At 40.6% G+C, this 17,941-nt stretch overlaps 1 long non-coding RNA gene across 2 annotated transcripts in view; it reads left to right on the top strand.

Annotated features, from left to right (window-relative positions):
- The window catches only part of LOC132406244 (uncharacterized), an 88,652-nt gene extending 72,795 nt beyond the window's left edge, over positions 1–15,857 (top strand). Inside the window, exons 3-4 of one of the 2 annotated variants that reach the window (XR_009516108.1) lie at positions 3,934–4,385; positions 9,209–15,857. This is a non-coding gene — a long non-coding RNA (uncharacterized LOC132406244). The remainder of the gene's footprint in view (positions 1–3,933; positions 4,386–9,208) is intronic. The other variant, XR_009516107.1, reaches the window with a different exon arrangement.
- The last annotated feature ends 2,084 nt before the right edge of the window (positions 15,858–17,941 follow it).

The following is a 17,941-nucleotide window of genomic DNA, read 5'->3' on the forward strand; positions in this document are numbered from 1 at the left end:
TCCTCTCCCTCCTCCATGGCCAAAGCCGTATATGCCCGCTGTGCCTTCCCCTTTAACACACTTTGTAACAGCGCCACCCACTGACCTCTGGGCCTCTTCTGATTCACTGCCACCTTTTCAAAAAGCAAGAAGTAACTATCGACGTCCGTTTCCTCGAACGGAGGTACTAGCCTCAATTCTCGACTAACATTGAAACGCTCCTCTCGGTCTGACCCCTGACCGCATTGCTCTTGCTTTAATTTCTCCATCTCCAAGTCATGTTTCCTCTGTTTCTCTTTATCCTCTGCCTCCAGCTGTTTTAACCTCATTTCATGTTCTCTCTCTCTCTGTTCTCTCCCTCTTTCTCTCTCTCAGCTGCCTCCAGCTGCTTTAACCTAATTGCATGTTCCAACTTTAATTTCTCCAACTCTAACTGAGCCGTCCCACTAGCGGGTGTCTCTTCAGGGATATTTTCCAATACCTCATCTGTAGACACATTCTTCCCAATATAATTCTGAGTTATTGCCCTTCGCACCTCCCACTTTTTCATTAACAACCTCACCCCTGCGAGGTTTAACTCCTTCGCCAATTTTATCAAGTCCAATTTGGAGGCCACCTCCAGCGCCTCCAGAGTCGGGTTTTCTATAAATTCACCCACGTCCATCTTTGCTGGTTTCCCGTCTGGCTACCCGCGTAACCAGATCCAAGTTTTGGACCTACAAGCCCGATTCACTGGCCCTCCAATTTGGTGTCAAATCCCAAGACGAGAACCCCAGCTGTTATGAAATCCCGTAACTGGATCACTTACCAGCAAAGATAGAGAGGTCCGTTGAAGTCTGATGGTACTATTTTTAAAAGTATTTATTGATAAAGGGGCACGAAAATAAGATTAATGCAAACATACAGATAATATACGTCATTAATACTAAATCTAAAGCGCAGGTATGATCATAACCAATAAAACGTAACTTTATCGTTGTCTAGGGGATAATGTATTGTCCCATGGAAATATAAAAGTCATTAGCTCGTTCAGGCTGCAGCGTTTTGGGTTTAAGAGAGGGAGGCGTTTAAACTTGCCCAAGTCTTTTATGATGTCAATCCGTTGAGTCAGGGGAGCGGGTTTACCGGTTGTTAGCTAAAAAGCCGTTTTCCGTGGTTTCAGCCACCAATTCCAGCCATGGAATTGAACGCATGTGGCTTGGTTTCCGATGACCGTCTGCTGTTATGTGGTCGCTTAACGTTTCTTCTGTTGCATCTCAATCCACAAATCTGTCTCCAAGAGACAATGGCCATGTCCCGTAGCTTTACATCGCTATGGAGGGGGGGGGGAGAAACGTGACATCCTGCGCATCTCCCCCTCATGTCTTGGGCCCCCCTTTTGACTCAACCCAACAGTGATCTGGCGATTCTCACAAAGGAGGGGGCTACGGATGTAACACAAGAAATTAGAGAAATTGATATCCACGCCATGAGGGTGGAGGTTTCCAGATGGAATATGAGGTGTTGCTCCTCCAACCTGAGAGTGGTATCACTATGGCAGCAGAGGAGGCCATGGACCAACATGCCAGAATGGGAATGGGGATAGGAATTAAAGTAGTTGGCCAACAGGAATTTCTGCTTGTTGAGGACAAAGCAACAACACGGTCCCCCAATTTATGTTGGGTCTGATCGATGTAGAGAAGGTCCCATCAGGAGAACCGGATATAGTAGATGACCCCAACAGACTTGCAGGTGAAGTCTTGCCTCACCTGGAAGGACTGTTTGAGACCCTGTCACTGTATACATATACAGTGTTAGGTATATGTATGCTAAATTAGCACCAATTTGAAAGAAAGTTAGATATGGTTTCAGTTGACTTTGGTTAGTGGATCTGCCATGTTCAGGTCTTGAACTTAAACCATCCAGAAGATGAGACAGATAAAATTTGACACAATAAGCTAGTGAATCCTTCCCATCTTGGAAAATGAACTGCTAAAACAAGAAGGAGATAAGTAACATTTGGCAAACCAAGAGGGTTGCAATTGGGAGCAAAGTACTGATGAAATTCAAATAGGACTATAAAGATCAAGTCAGAAATAAAGTGGGCTTTTGCATTCTGATTTTATTCAGTGTTACACTAGGTGCCACAACCAGCCCATACAAACTAAAACTATTTATAAACTCCATTTCTGCCTTCTCTCTCTCTCTTACATAGATTATATTGCATTAATTCCATCCTTGTCTCTTCTGAGCTCCGTCTACTTGCTGCTGAACTGAATATTAACAGATATTCTTACAAATTATTTTTTTTAAATATCTGCCTTTCTTTCAAAGATCTCTAATCTACTTAAGGTGCCCTTCCATAGACTTTAACAATGATCAGTACACTCACATGTACTATCAGCAGCCTACGGTATCATTGGGAAGCACGTTAACAAAAGATTAATCCTCTGCTCATTTAACACATCACAGGAACACACATACACAAAGTTTCAACTGCCTTGCCTTCTAATGAACTGATTGATCCCTTCACCTGCTCCATTATAGCCTCAATATCAGTGCAGGAAGTCTAATATACTTGTATAGTGATACCTTAAACAACAATTAATGATGAACAAAGGTTGGACAAACTTTTTTTTTCTCTCTGGATTATCAGAGGCCTGATAGAAGTTTACAAAATTATGAGGGGCATAAGTAGGGTAGACAGCCAGCATCATTTTTTCCCGGGATAGAGATATCAAATGCTAAATGGCACAGCTTTAAGGTGAGAAGTGGAAAGTTTAAAGGGGATGTGTAGGATGTTTGTTTTTCACACAGAGTAGGTACCTTGGAATATGATCCAAGTGATAATTGTGCCATTCAAAAGGCTTTTGGTCAAGCACATGCATATGCAGGGAATATAGGGATATGGATAATGTGCAGACCTAGGGATTAGTTTAATTTTGCATGATATTCAGCATAGGCATCATGGGCCAAAAAGCCTGTTGCTCTGCTTCTATGTAATATAACATCCACTTCTAGTCAATTAAAGCAACAATCCTTGTTCTTCTGTCTACAAGACAATCAGTGTTCCCTTGCCCACGGACCATTCATCTTTGGGGGCATTACTGCTGAGAGAGCAGCATCCTATAGGAAAGTACACCACTTATAACTGGGATTTAATATAAAAGCAAAGAATATACATTGTGGAAGATTGTGATGTGGACAGTTCTCTAGGAATGCAACCTCTCTGCAATATGGAGGTGCACTCTATTGTTACATTGTATTTCATCTGCCTTACATATAATCTATTGGACATTAGCAAAGTAATTATACAAAGATAATATTTTGCATGAGTATTTCAGTCATTCATTAGCTGCTGTTGTGAGAAGCAGCTCCCTTCCTAGAGAGACACTCCTCTAAATTCAGCAGGTGCAGCTTAGGATGCTGCTGTTAGAGTTGGTAGCTAACCCCAAGAAAGCTTTATTTAAAAGTCAATCCAAAATAGAGTGTTGTTCCTGCAGGCAAGAGGCAGATACTGAATATAAATACAGATTGAAAAATGTGCTCACTCCACTTTAAAACAGTTCTTCATTTCCCTCTGTTTTATACACCATTCAGCTGTTTATTTTAACCTGGTTTCAGATTTTTGTTGTATAAATCTCTGTTTCTTCTTTCAGTATCAAATGGCTGCTCCTACTAAGACCCATTTTGGCTCTCTGCCAGAGCTGGGACAAAAGCCTATGCAGCCATTTCTGCAGTAGACACTCAGTTAATGGAGCTAGGGGCTGGACATTAAATATGGTCTGGGGTCCCACGTGCATGGAAATTAACCAAAACACAATTGTCTCTGTTTGCCTTAAGAAATAAGCATGTTCTTTAATGAATTTCTAAACATCATTAGGAGGATCAGTGGCACCTAACAGCAACTCCTTTGCTTGCATCTTCAGAAACAGCTCTATTTCCATCTTTACCATCTCTGTTTTTCTCTTTCAGGGTTCTTTTGAAGACTCTGACCTGGAATTACACACAGGCTACGGTTCTTTGTGGGAATGGGGCCCACTCTCGGGGTTTCACGACTGGCCATTATTCAACACACTCAGCTCAGATCGCTGAGATCTTGTGGCTTTGGAGACGGGTGGATCGAAGGTCAATGTCCAGGCAGGAGTTGGGTGTGTCGTCGGAGATGGGAGATCTAAGGCTGTGTGCCTAGAGACCCAAGATCTTTGGGCACAGAGCTTGGAAAAAGCCACACCTTTAACAGTGTAAACCAGCGAATTGTTGTTATGCCTCCCCTCTCACTGTGAAATGGAAACATCACCTTCTCCCTCATTAGGGAGAGAGAAAGAGAGGCTGTGGTCTATCAAATACTGGATGAACAAGTCGTCTTTGGAGTGCTGCAAGTCTGTGTCTTTGCTGTTGCTTTGCCCACGCTTGAGTCCTCAGTGGTAGGTGCCAATGTTTTTTTTTGCCGGTGGGGAGATGGGGATCGTTGCTTGCTGCCACTTCCGTGTGGGGGTGGGGAGCTGGGGGGGGGACTTTGGGTTCTAACATTTAACTGTAATTCATTCTTTGGGGGACTCCTCTGTTTCCGTAGATGTTTCTGAAGAAAATGCATTTCAGGATGTATATTGTATACATTTCTCTGACATTAAGTGTACCTTTGAAACATCAATCTGCAAGTAGAGGAGGGAAAAGAAGGAATAATGGGCATTTGTTAAATTTTAACTATTTCAAGTCTTCCAAATGACTCTAAAATTCAGAAGCCTGTATTCATTCTCCAAGTCATCTGAAATATTAATGCTTGGATTGTTATTGAGGTAACCTCATTAATTAGCTCTTCAAAATAAGAGATAAACTTGAAACCATCCCTTTCAAAATGTCTGAGGGTGATAGCATTGAATCCTTTATAGAAAGACATTTATCCAGTGGCAATGATTCTATCAGCAGAAAGTGTTTGAAGTAGCCAAACTTCTTATTTACAGTGTAAGTTAATTGTGGATTTGCAATGGAGTGATGTTATTGCATTTCATCATCCTGCTCCTTTCCGAATAAGATCTCTTTCCATGAGCAACAGCCAGAGCAATGGTACTGTGGCCATCTCTGAGGCTCAGCAGAGAAGAATAAAGTTGGGCAGTGCAGTAGTGATAGGGATTGATAGTTAGGGGGACAGACGGGGATTCTTTGGTCACAAAAAAAAACACCAGGTTGTGTGTTGTCTCCCCAGTTCTAGGGCCCAGAATGTATCAGATTGGCTGCAAGATATTCTCAAGGAAGAGGATGAACAGCCAGAAGTCATGTGATGAATATTGACAGCAATGACATAGGCAGAAAAGGGGAAGAAGTCCTACACAGTGAGTATATAGAGTTAGGAAAGAGACTGAAGAGAAGGACCTCAAAGTTAGTAATCTGCTGAGTATTCCCAGTGCCACAGGCTAGTGCAGGTGGGAATGGAATGATTGTACAGATGAATGAGCAGCTGAGGAGATGGTGCTGGGGACAGGGCTTCAAGTTCTTGGATCATTGGAGCCTTTTCTAGGGAAGGGGGTGACCTGTGCAAGAGGGATGGGCTGCACCTGAAATTAAGTGAACCAATGCGCTGGCCGGGATGTTTGCTAAAGCTACTTGGGAGGATTTGAACTAGTTTTGCAGGGGACTGGAAACCGGAGCACCAGGCCAGTAAGTGAAGGATTGGACTGGAAGGTAGATGTCAGGGAAAGTATTGAAACACAAAATTAAAATCACAGGTATGATGGATCAGATAGTCTGAAGTGCGTGCATTTTAATGCTAGGAGTATTATGGGTAAAGCTGATGAGCCTAGAGGTTGGATCAGTACTTGGAAGTAAGATATTGTGGCCTTTACAGAGATTTGCTTGAGAGATGTGCAGGAATGGGTGATAAAGTACTAAGTTTTTGAAGTTTTAGAAAGGATAGAGAAGGAGGTAAGGGGGCGGGTGTTGTTGCACTACTAATCATGGTCAGTGTTCCGCTGCACTCAGGAAAAACAAAATGGAGAGTTCAGGCTCTGAGTCCATCTGGGTAGAACTCAGGAATAGGAGCGGTGCAATCACACTGATGGGATTGTACCATAGACTTTCAAATAGCTATTGGGACATTGAGGAACAGGTATGTAATCTAATGTGTAATAATAATAGGGTTGTTATCATGGGGGATCTCAACTTCCCAAATATAAACTGGGACCTTCTTAGTGCAAGGGGTAGAGATTAGGAAGAATTTGTTAAGTGTATCCAAGAGGGTTTAAAAAATCAATATGTGGACAGTTCAACAAGAGGAGGACCTAGTGTTGGATAATGAGCCTGGGAGGTGACTGGCCTTTCAGTGGGCGAGCAGTTAGGGAACAGTGACCACAACTCCTTTACTTTCAGGATAGGTAAGGTCCTTGAGGGAGAGTTTTAAATTGGAGTAGGGCAAATGATGAGGGCATTAGGCAGGAACTAAGAAGAGTTCATTGGGAACACCTTTTTCTGGCAAGTCCACATCAGACATGTGCAGAGTGTTTAAAGATCAATCGCATGAAGCACAGGAAAGGTATGTTCCTGTTAGAATGAAGGACAACTGTAAAAAGATAAAAAACCTTGGATGTCCAGAGAGGTGATGAATTTCCACAAGAAAAATAAGGATATGGATGTAAAGCTCCAGAAGTAAGGATCTAATGGAGCCCATGAAGATTATAAAGAAGCCAGAAAAGAACTACAGAAGGGAATTAGGAAAGATGGGAGAGGCCATGAAAAGACCTTGGCAGGTACAGGGGTAGGTGATTCCCAAGGCATTCTTTACATACATCAAGAGCAAGAGGATAAATAAGAAGAGGGTAGAACCACACAAGAATAAAGTGAGGAACTTGCTTGCTTGCTTGGAGAATGTGAGTGTGACACTTTGCTTCAGTATTTATCAAGGAAAAGGGTATGGAAGACCAGAAGACCAGTACTGAGTGTATAAATATATTAGGCTGTTCAAAGGTCAAGGAGGAGGAAATATTGTGCTTCCCAATGAGTTCTAAGGTAGATGTCCCCTGTGCCTGATGGTATTTACACCAAGTAAGTGAAGGAAGCAAGAGACGAGATTGCGGGATCCAGGTTTGTAGCTCAAGAAAGTGGCTACACAAGTTGATAGGGTTGTTAAGAAGTCTCGTGGAATTCTTACTTTTATTCGTTGAGGCTTTGAGTTCAAAAGTCAGGAGGTTATGTTGCAACTTTATAAAACTCTGGTTAGGCCATATCTGGAGTATTACATACAGTTCTGGTCTCCCCGCTATAGGAAGGACATTGGGGCTTTGCAGAGGGTGCTGATGACATTTACCGAGATGCTGCCTGGTTTAAGGAAATGTGCTATAATGACAGGCTGGACAAACTTGGGTTGTTTTCTTTGGAGCAGCGGAGGCTGAGGGCAGATCTGATAGAGATTTTTAAGATTATGAGACACATAGATAGAGTAGACAGGGACTATCTTTTTCTCCCTGGGTAGAAATGTCTAATACCAGAGGGCATGCATTGGAGGTGAAAGGGAGTAGTAAGGGGATGTGAGGGGTAAAGTTTTTACTCAGAGTCATGGTGGATGCCTGATATGGTAGTAGAGGCTTTTTAGAGATGTTTAGATAGGCACATGAATGTAAGGAAGATGAAGAGATACGTACATTGTGTAGATAGGAGGGATTAGTTTCTCAAGAGTTTCTGATTCAATTTTTAGCTAGCTTGGCACAACATTTCTATGTTATATGTTCTACATTCCATTTGTATTGACAAACTTTGCAATTGACCCACTGAGAGTAGCCTATCCAAACTTACCAAACAATCCATCAAAAAGATTAAGTTGGCGCGTCCTCAAGCCCCCCACACAGACAAGTCAAATCATGAATGGATTTTTTTGAATACATTGAAGTACTAAATCTTTGTACATATAACTTAATCCCAAGCTTCCTGTAATTAATATTAGCAGCTTAATTCTATATTTTTGGATGGATCCATTGGAAGTCTTTGAATCATTATTTGTGGTATATTACAATAGAGGGAAAATGTTTTACCAGCCAATTTTCCAGCTCCTTTGACTTGTATTTCCATCAGAATACTGGTTTGAGAATGTTGGTTCAGTGTTGGTGAACCTTTAAGAGGTGAGCATAATGCATGGTGTGACAATTAATACCTGTGGTGCCTCCCACTGTTGTTAGTTACATGTTGACGTCCTTCAATAAATTGTGTTTTTTTTTGGTAACTCTTCTTTTGTTATCTGCCTTGGTGAACAGCAATACCTAAAAACTGTATTGATCATGAGAGTAAGATGCTTCTTTTCTGAGGACCTACAAGCTTAATATAGAATGTGGCTCTCTAGATAGAATAACAATAATGTCAGGCTTTTGGATATTCTGTATATACCAGTGAGCAGTCTCTGCCATTTGCCCTTCACATGGGTGTAAATGATTTGAGGGGTGATTTGTATTACTGAGGCTCCAGGGAGGTAACAGAACAGACTGATGTAGCTATGTGTCAAAAAAGAAAGATGATATTGTTATTAGTAATGGGGCAGGAAATGTGCGAGCCTACAGTGAATTTACTAGCACCATGAAGTGCAGAGAGGTCTCTTAAAGGAATGCAGTAAAACTTCGAAGAAACATTTTAATGTAATGCTTTCAGTGATCCCCCCAAGAGTTGTGCATTATGCACACTCAACCAGGGACTAGTAGAAACATGGTCAGGCTGAGGACATTGGCAAATGCATTCAATTTCCAGTCTTATTTAGATTATGTGTTGCGGGATAACTTAGTGTGTGCTGGCAGATGAGGGAATTCATACAAAAATCCAGGGCAATGAGAGAGAATGTTTAAACCCTGAGGATGTGGTGATGATGGTTATAAATGTGAGGTGGTGTCATTCAGGGCATGATTCCAAGATGAAATGCAGGGAATAAAGCCCAGGGTAATGAAAATGGTTTTCTTTGTGGTCACGTTCTGGGAAAGCTTGGAGAGGACCTGGTGAGAAACCAGTAAGTTATATGGGAAGGTTGCAAACCAACTCTGAATGACCCCAAGCATTTGCTCTATTCCTCTGTGAAAACTGCTGAGAATGCTCAGTTTTATATATCATCAGTATGATTATTTAACAATGTACATCATTTCCCAGACCTTAAGTTGACTGCTGACCATTGCATTTATCACAGACCATTTACATAATACGATAATTTTTAAATATGATTTCAAAGATAGGTGTCTTAGATTTGAATTGGTCAACAACTTGTGCTACTCTTCCTTCACTGCAGGTCACCTAGAAAAAGCAAGGCACCAAGACATCAAGATAATGTGAATTTTTAGGACGGACTTTAAATGGTTCTCATAAAGGAAGGCTGTAGGAAGCAAAAAGTTTAAGGTATTCTGAGTTATATTAAGTAGTATGTGTATTCTCTATGTGGACGGTGATGATCCAACACAAATACCATGAAGAAGGATTTCTGGATTCTGCTGAGCCTAGAAATAATGTTTTTTTGTGGGTTTTCTGACCTGTAGTGTGGGACCTTGTCAGTTACGCTTGCTTATTTTTACCCAATTGAGGTGGAGATGCAGCCATAAACTTGAGGCTCCCTTATCTCCTCCTTGATGGTAGTCATGAAAAGAGGGCAAGTCTTGGATGATGAGGATCCATAATGACACATTTTGTCTACTTGAGGCACCACCTTTTGACGATGTTGTTAATGGTGGGAAAGGAATTCATCAATGGGATATTCACTCCTGGCTTTTGAAATGGAATTCTACAGATGCTAGACCTTGTGTCCTAGTAAGCTTATGAAATTTCTATTCGGTGACAGAATGGAATGATGATCTGAGGTGCCAATGAAATATAGTTTTCAAATGAACCCACAAAAGTATTGCAGAAGTATTTAAGGAAATAATTCCTTCTCTTGCATAAAAAATTTATCTATTGTAAATTAATATTATATCATCTAGTAGCATAATAGGGGCTCATAGAGGAGATAAAATATATTATTAATAATTTTATTATACAGGCTATGTTGTAATAGCCTTACTGAGTTAATCAACAATATTCAAGTAGAATTCAAAGCAATGAAAAAATTGTGTTGATGAAATGTTTCTTGACATCTCTCAGAAATATCTCAAAGTGTTTTACATTCAATTACTCAGAAGCACAGTGACACATACAGTATAATTAAACGTAGTAGACACCTTGAGCACGCACAGCCCCACACGTAGAATAGAGATAACTGGCTGACTGACGCCTTAAATAACAGAGGCAGAACATTGGTAAAGACAACAAGAGACACTTGTTTTTTCAATGAATGCAACTCAGAAAATTGCAGTGCTAACCTGAGGCAAGTTCACATTAGGAAATTAATAGAACCTTAGAAGATACAAGGAAGTCATTCTATTCTTTATGTCCATGAAGACCAAAAAGCTTTAGTGACTAACTTCTCTTAACAGCTTTTCCTTTGTAGTCTTGTGCATCAAGTGAGTTGACCACTATTTGTATGCATATAGAATATAGAACAGTACACGTAGGAACAGGCCCTTCAGCCCACAATGCTTATACTAGAAATGATGCCACATTAAACTAAATCTCTTCAGCCTGCACATGATTGAAATCCCTTCTTTGACTGCGTATTCATGTGCCTGACTAATGGCCTCTTAAACACCACCACAATTGAAACCGAATCCATTAACATTCTGGCAGTGTTTTCTCGAGCCTATAGTACCATACTCTGTGTAAAAGAACCTGTCTGCATATCTGCTTTAAATGTTCCCCTCTCACCTTAAATTCCTCTCCTCTAGTAATTGATATTTCTACTTGAAGAGAAAGATTCTACCCGATCAATGCCTCTCAAAATTTTATAAAATTCTTCTGTCTGCATTTGACTCTCCTGAGAAAACAACCCACTTTTGCCCTTAATGCTCATACCCTCTAATTCAGGCAGCATCCTGGTTAACTTCTTCTGTATGCTTTCCAAAGCTTCCCTGTATTTCCTGTAATGGGTGGCCAGAACTTCTAGAGAATCCTTCATCGTATTGCAACTATATAAACGACTGAGTAGTCCGTAGCTGGAGTAGAAATTTCAATACATCACGTTTTAAATAATTTCACCCTAATCTCACAACTATGTCAGCTCATTTGAGATTCTCCCACTAGTTTAAACTTCTGGATATCTGTTCTACGCCCGCAACAGAATTACTCCTCAGTCTTTTAAACTCTTAAGAATATAGATCTGATTTCTTTCACAATTTGTGATAGGAATACATCTATGGGCTGAGATCCCACTGTGCATTATCACTGATAATAAATGTCAAATTCCTCCGAGGATGATTTTAACACAACTAATGGGTTAATGAATGTGTTAAAATGCATTAAATGTGTTAAAAATTATGCACATGGGAACTTAATACACACCATTAATGTCAGTCATAGACAGGTTCAGGAGATTTACAGATTGGAACATGAATGTTTGTTTCACACAATGGATTAGAAACTCAACACTTGAAGATTGTCTTGCATTCGTAATAGTGTGTGAGATCACATGCTACTGATACACATTTTATCATATTCAATTTCATTTACTAGAAGGAAGCTGAGAAATTATTACTTTAAACAGCAGATACTGTATCTAGCATGTTGGTATGTTAAAATCCTAAGCAAATTCAATTGTTTTTTTTGAAATAAAATTGAATATTTACTTGCAAAGTAAAAATTTATGGCAAACCAATTAAGACCATGAATAGCTGTAATGACACAGACATGCAGCCAATTTTTTTTTGTACAGTATATGGTATGTTTAATCGTTACATTGGATTCTAAAAGCAATTTCATTAAGTGAGGAGTTCCAAATTGGGAAGGATGCTGCAAATGCATCAGCCAAAGATCCTTAGTCATGGGAAGATTAGTTGAATAAGGAGTTGAAGGTAGTTGGGTCTTATATTGGGTCACATCTTATCCTGAGGAATGCTTGCAGCAGTGACTTCGGGTTCAGATGTCTGGCCTCCATCTACCAAAGACATCTTCTTTTTTAAGACACAGTTTGACTCCAATAAGGATAAATGCAAGTTTGCATTGTTTTCCACAACTGACTTCAATTTTACTGGACCCTTTAATGTTATCTCAGTCCAATGATAGCTAAATATTCAATGCCATCACTCACAAGTCATCTCTCTATTTCTCCTCCATCCATGCATGGACCAAGAAGTCTGGACCTGACATTTTTTTTGCAAAACCAAAGCTGAACATTGGTGATGGAACCTGCTTGGGCTGTTATGACAACACACACAAAATGCTGTGTTCTACCAGCATTTTGTGTGTGTTGTTGTTTGAATTTCCAGCATCTGCAGATTTCCTCATGTTTGGGCTGTTATGATTTTGCTTTTATTATGCTTGCTGTGTGCATTTCCTCACAAGAAAACCATGTGTGTATTTCCTCTAAGTCTGTGCAGAATTCTGAACGTACTCAGCACCTCTGTTGTGGTGGTAAAGAAAGTGGTCATTGTTCTGTATCATGCATTAGCCACTTGTCAAATGCCTATATGCTGCAGTTTACACTGGCAACAAGGATGTATAAAAGAACTGGAGTGTAATTGTTCCAATTTGAGTATTTTTGGTTGCAACCCAGGATTTAATTTTCCTATTGATTTCAATCTGGTGTGATACGTTTCATTGCATACTGTGTCTGAAATTAAGTCGGCTGCCAGTTAACCCCGCAGCTGCCAAGGATACAACAAATTCTAACACTTAATCTAATTTATCTGTCTCATGATTAGAGATAAACAGTAATGCTCAGTACATCCAGTGCACCAGCACTTTACTTGCATATAGCCAGGGCCGTACCTCATCTTGGGCCAACCAATGTTCATTCTAAGTAACCTGCAGTCCCGTTCCACTGGGAAAAGTGACTTTGCAGGTTTGAGAAGTGCCACAGGATATGGAATCACAGATGATTTAAGGGAAACCTCAATCCTGCCAAGTTGTGGCGATGAAGGATTAGAAAACGACACACTATCACCTACAACTGCTAACTGCATTGACGCCAGGGCACATTTCAATTCCCATCAAAACTGTGTTCTGCTGTACAAGGCAAAAAGAGAACAGAGCAGCTAATCCAGACTGCACATGTTTGAGGCAACTTGTGGCAGAGTATTATTTTACTGATACTGAGTAGGAGACAAAATGCCGATCACTGAATACTGCATCTCTAAGCAACAGACAGAAGGCCCTCGGGAAGGATTTCAAAATGCGAATTGGCTGATTAGGGGAATATCTGTGGTGTTCAAAGCATTGAGCAGCTAGGAGAGAAAGACCACAAAGTAAAATTGTGAGTGGGATCAGAAAACAAAATAAATAAAGCAGATTTTTCCCCAGCTGACATAGTCAACAGTGAATTACTTGAGCCATTGAGATAGGCAGAACTGCAGTGGAAAATACCGATTGAAGCAGGATGCCCTAGTGTGGAGACACCATGCACATCATCCATTTCATGAGGGCTTGTACTTCAGCAAACCCACTGTGACAGAACTCATCGGACCATGTAACAAGTTTTGAAGAAAAAACAGAAGTCTGCAACAGCCCTGAGTACACATTAGCTATTCACTTCACTCATCAGAGCACTCAGCTGTGGGTTGAAGAGAATATTTGCAACCTGCAAATCAATGTGCTGTTATGATACAGGCTGATCTGCAATTTCACTGCCACCCTAATCTAACAGAGAGAAAATACCAGGAAGTTTCCTTGCAACAGCTCTGCACCTTTGACAGTTCTAAGACAATTTCCATTGCAAATAACATTTGAGTCTAAGCATGTCAACATGCTTTCTACGTAATCTCAGGTGACCATGCTACTCTTCTGAGGTTTGACACAGAGTCAACTCCTCACAGTGCGGAGGTCACAAGGAGAATTCCAGCAATCAGTCCCTCTAGTCACGAGGAAAGGTCACAGAACAGAAAACTAGTTATGCAAATAGGAGCACGGAGCCCAAACTGCAATGGAAACTGCAACAAAACAACATGTTGTTCTATTTCAGTGCATAACAGGAATGTAAGCACAAATTTGCACTGTAAAAGATGCTCCCTCTAGTGGCAATGCACATACATTGCAAGCTTTGCACGAAGTTCACAATGAACTCATGATCACACCTACGTCACATAAAGTGCTATGATGTAATTATTTTATCAGCCTAATGTCACTCGCAGAAAGCATCAGATATTTCTTATGAAGACCTAGAGAGAATCATCAAAACTAATCAGCTAATAAGTTGAGTTGAGTTTTAATGTTATTTGCATACATAGAATAATACACAAGTGCAATGAACAACTTGCTTGCAGCAGCATCCTTTATGGTTAAGACAAAATTAGCTAAAAACTAATATGTCAAGTTACAATATGTCATACTTCACAATTCAAAGAGTTCAAGCTTGTATTAATTTTGCCGACTTAATTCTGGTTATCATTTGTTCGTAATTGCTAAGCCCTGTTTAGGCCCTACCATGCAGACTGTCAATACTCCATCCGTAAGAGCTCCCATTCCAGAGCTTCATTGCACCTTATTGCTCTTGGTGGATGGATAGGGAACAACCTTTCAATAGTGATAGCGTTGCAGGAGGTTTGCAATTTTGATTTTATGCAAAGCAAGTTCTCACCCACTGAACACCCAACACAGATAACTGGAGAGATATATGCAAACACTAAAGAAATGTCTTCATTCTGCTCATACTGGAGGGAAGTCATGGAACAGGAACATTTAAGTTTTTAATGAAGTTACAGAACTGTGCTGCTTTGATGCCAAAAGTAGTGCCAGCTACATTTGATTTTGCACAAGAAATGCATATATGTCTTCTAATTGTTACCTGGGAGATAGCTGATTGGCATGACAACATTTCAAAGCCAAGAAAAGCACCCGGAAAACCAGCACAGAGAAGCAGACGACTTTCAGATCAGCACAAATCCAGCCGCGGATTTGTGTCTTCTGAATGGCAATGGCCACGTATGCAAGAAAGGAAATCTGTATTACACTCAACCACTTGAAGGTCACACCAAAGAAATGCAGTTCATTCATTTCTGCCTCAGTCACTGCATTTCACATGATCTGTATACCCAGACTGAATTCGTGTTGATCTGAAATTTGTATGTTTCTTTGTCTTGTTTCCCTTTCCCACACAGCAGGCAACCATTTGAAGTTACCACCACAAAAGTTTATATGAAACAATCATTCTTCAATGATTACATAGTCCATGCTCATGAGCCCAAAATAGATAACCTCTTCTAATGTCCTCTCATCCAGGAAACATTAGGCACCATCTAAGCCCTGTGATCAGAAACCTCACTCATATCCAAGAGACTTTGTGCCATGTGTTAGAAAGACTGAAAGGCTGAATAAAGTTATTTCAGTTCACATGGGAAGGAATATAATGTTGTTATTGTTATGTTTGTGCATTTCCTTGAAGAGAAAAAAATACGTGTGTGTGTTTCCTCCTTGTGATTATGTACGTTTCTGAGCACACCGAATTTCTTGTGTCTGGTCATAAAGAAAGAAGCCATTCAACATCATGTGGTAGGAAGTTTGTCTAGTTTATCCTATATATCACAGGCCTAGCAAATGCACATCACAACTGTTGTTGGGCTCTTCCATCACTGGAAAACATTGAGTCAGAAATGGATTTGTCCTTGCTGGGGCAATTTTCCACATTGTTGAAGAGGTAGCAATAGTATAGGATATGAACACAATGCTGCAAGAACTCAGCAGGTCAGGCAGCATCTGTGAGAAAAGAGTAGCCAATGTTTCAGGCCGAGACCCTTCATCAGGAATGGGGGGGAAGAGAGGGCCAAAGCCCAGTAATAGAGATAGGGGAGGGGGTAGGGCCTAGAGGCGTCAGGTGGAAAACCGTTCAGAGGAAAGATAAAGGGGGGGAAGGGATAAGCATGAAAGAACTGTAGAGATAAAGAAGCAGAAAGTTGAAAGGAGAGAGAGGCAGAGAGAGACCTGGGATAGGGGAAGGGGGAGGGGGAGGGAATTACCAGAAATGGGAGAATTCAATGTTCATACCAAGGGGCTGGAGGTTACCCAGTCGGTAGATGAGGTGTTGCTCCTCCAACCTGAGTTTGGCCTCATCATGGCAGTAGAAGAGGCCATGTATGGACATATCCAAATGGGAATGAGAGGCAGAGTTGAAGTGGGTAGCAACCGGGAGGTCCTGTCTATTGTGACGAACGGAGCGGAGGTGCTCAATGAAGCAGTCACCCAATCTGCGCCGGGTCTCGCCGATGTAGAGGAGGCCACACCAGGAGCACTGGATGCAATAGATGACTCCAGCAGACTTGCAGGTGAAGTGTTGCCTCACCTGGAAGGACTGTCTGGGGCCAGAAAGGTGGCAAGAGTATAACTGTTTTGGAACAGCATGGTGAGTTCTAGTCCACATCTTTAATGCTGCAGCGAGGTTTCTGGTATGGCCCTTGCCCAGAGCTATTTCTAGTGTTTTCAAAAGATTCTTGCTGAGATGACAAACCACTTCATTACTATTATTGAATGGTATGCTGGCATTGGGCTTGAACCCACTCCATATTGCCTCAGAAGTGATGGGAATACCTCTAAACAAAGGCTGATGCACTTTAGAAGGAGCATTCATGCTCTTTAATTTTTGTCTGTGCATGCCACTGTGTTTTTGTTAGCAGGTGATCTGTTGTTTGTGAATGTGTATTTAAGAAATAGTGTGAAAATGTGGCTGAAAGAGCAAACAAGTGAGTGAAGCACTAAATGGAAACCAAGAGCAAGAGCAGGTGTGGGAGAATGTATGCTGCAGAGTGAGAAAGCGATAATGAAAGATGGGCGATTACAAAGATAGAATGATAGATAGAGAGAGTGATAGGTACAGAGATAGAAAGATAGGGAGATCTATTGTATATAGATAGATATACATGGAGAGAGTAATGCATGTGAATGGAAAGAAATGAGGTAATCGTATGAATAAGAGACAAGTAAGAGGAAGTCAGAGGAAGAAAGGCAGCTGCAGAGAAAAAGACAGAGACAACACAAAGGAAGAAGGAATGAGACAGAATGAGAAAGAAGGATTAGTCAAACACAAGTGAAGAAAATGATCTGGAGTACATTTACAAATCCCCATTTCAGAAAATCTCTTCTAAATGGGTATTTATTTCTCAGAGGTGAGGAATCCCTTCAAGTGAGGTTTTTCTGGGATCAGCAGCAACATACTGAAAAATATTTTTAAATAAATTGAAGCAACCTACCTCTAAGGCAGAGCCTGTGCCTCACACCTACACATATTTGACAAGCATAACAAAACCAGCTTGTGTTCTCAAAACTGCAAAGTTATGCATTGTGAATGATTCTCCCAAGTAGATCATATTCATTGAGAATCACCCGCTTATAGTTACCAGATATAAAATCATTGAGTGGGAATGTCTCTGAACCAATGTATTTTTACTGTGTGTCTATAAATGCAGGGATTCCTGTTTCATTTTAATCTTCAGAAAGTTTGAAAGTTTTGCATCTCTGGGATGTAGCGATTTCAACTTAAGAATATTGAAATTAAAAAATGCTGAAAAAATAAGGGCAGAAGCATTAGTCATAATCTTTCAAGCTTTTCTGATTCAGGAATTATACCATTCAACTGGAAAATTACTAATGTCACTCTATTTAAGAAGGTGGAAATGAGAAACTAGGTAGCTGCTGGCCTGTCAACTTAACATTGGTAGTGAGTAAGTTACAAATATCTGACACTAAACATAAGAGGGGAAGGAAGAGAGCTAAGTTTTATAGCCCTGGAAACATGGGCCAGTTTGGACAATGTGCAAAGGGCATTAAAGACATGATGGGATGAAGGGCCGTTTTCTGTGCTGTACAACTCTATGATTACAAACAAAGGGTAACAGTGAATAGCCATTATGGTTCGACTTAATTCAGTTAGTTTAAAAACATATAATTGTGTTCATCATGTCAAAGTTTCTTTTAATCCTAAATTACAATCATTTCATTTCTTCTTTTTTTTAATTCT

Source organism: Hypanus sabinus, chromosome 16, assembly GCF_030144855.1.
Source record: "Hypanus sabinus isolate sHypSab1 chromosome 16, sHypSab1.hap1, whole genome shotgun sequence".
In the NCBI taxonomy this organism is placed as follows: domain Eukaryota; kingdom Metazoa; phylum Chordata; class Chondrichthyes; order Myliobatiformes; family Dasyatidae; genus Hypanus; species Hypanus sabinus.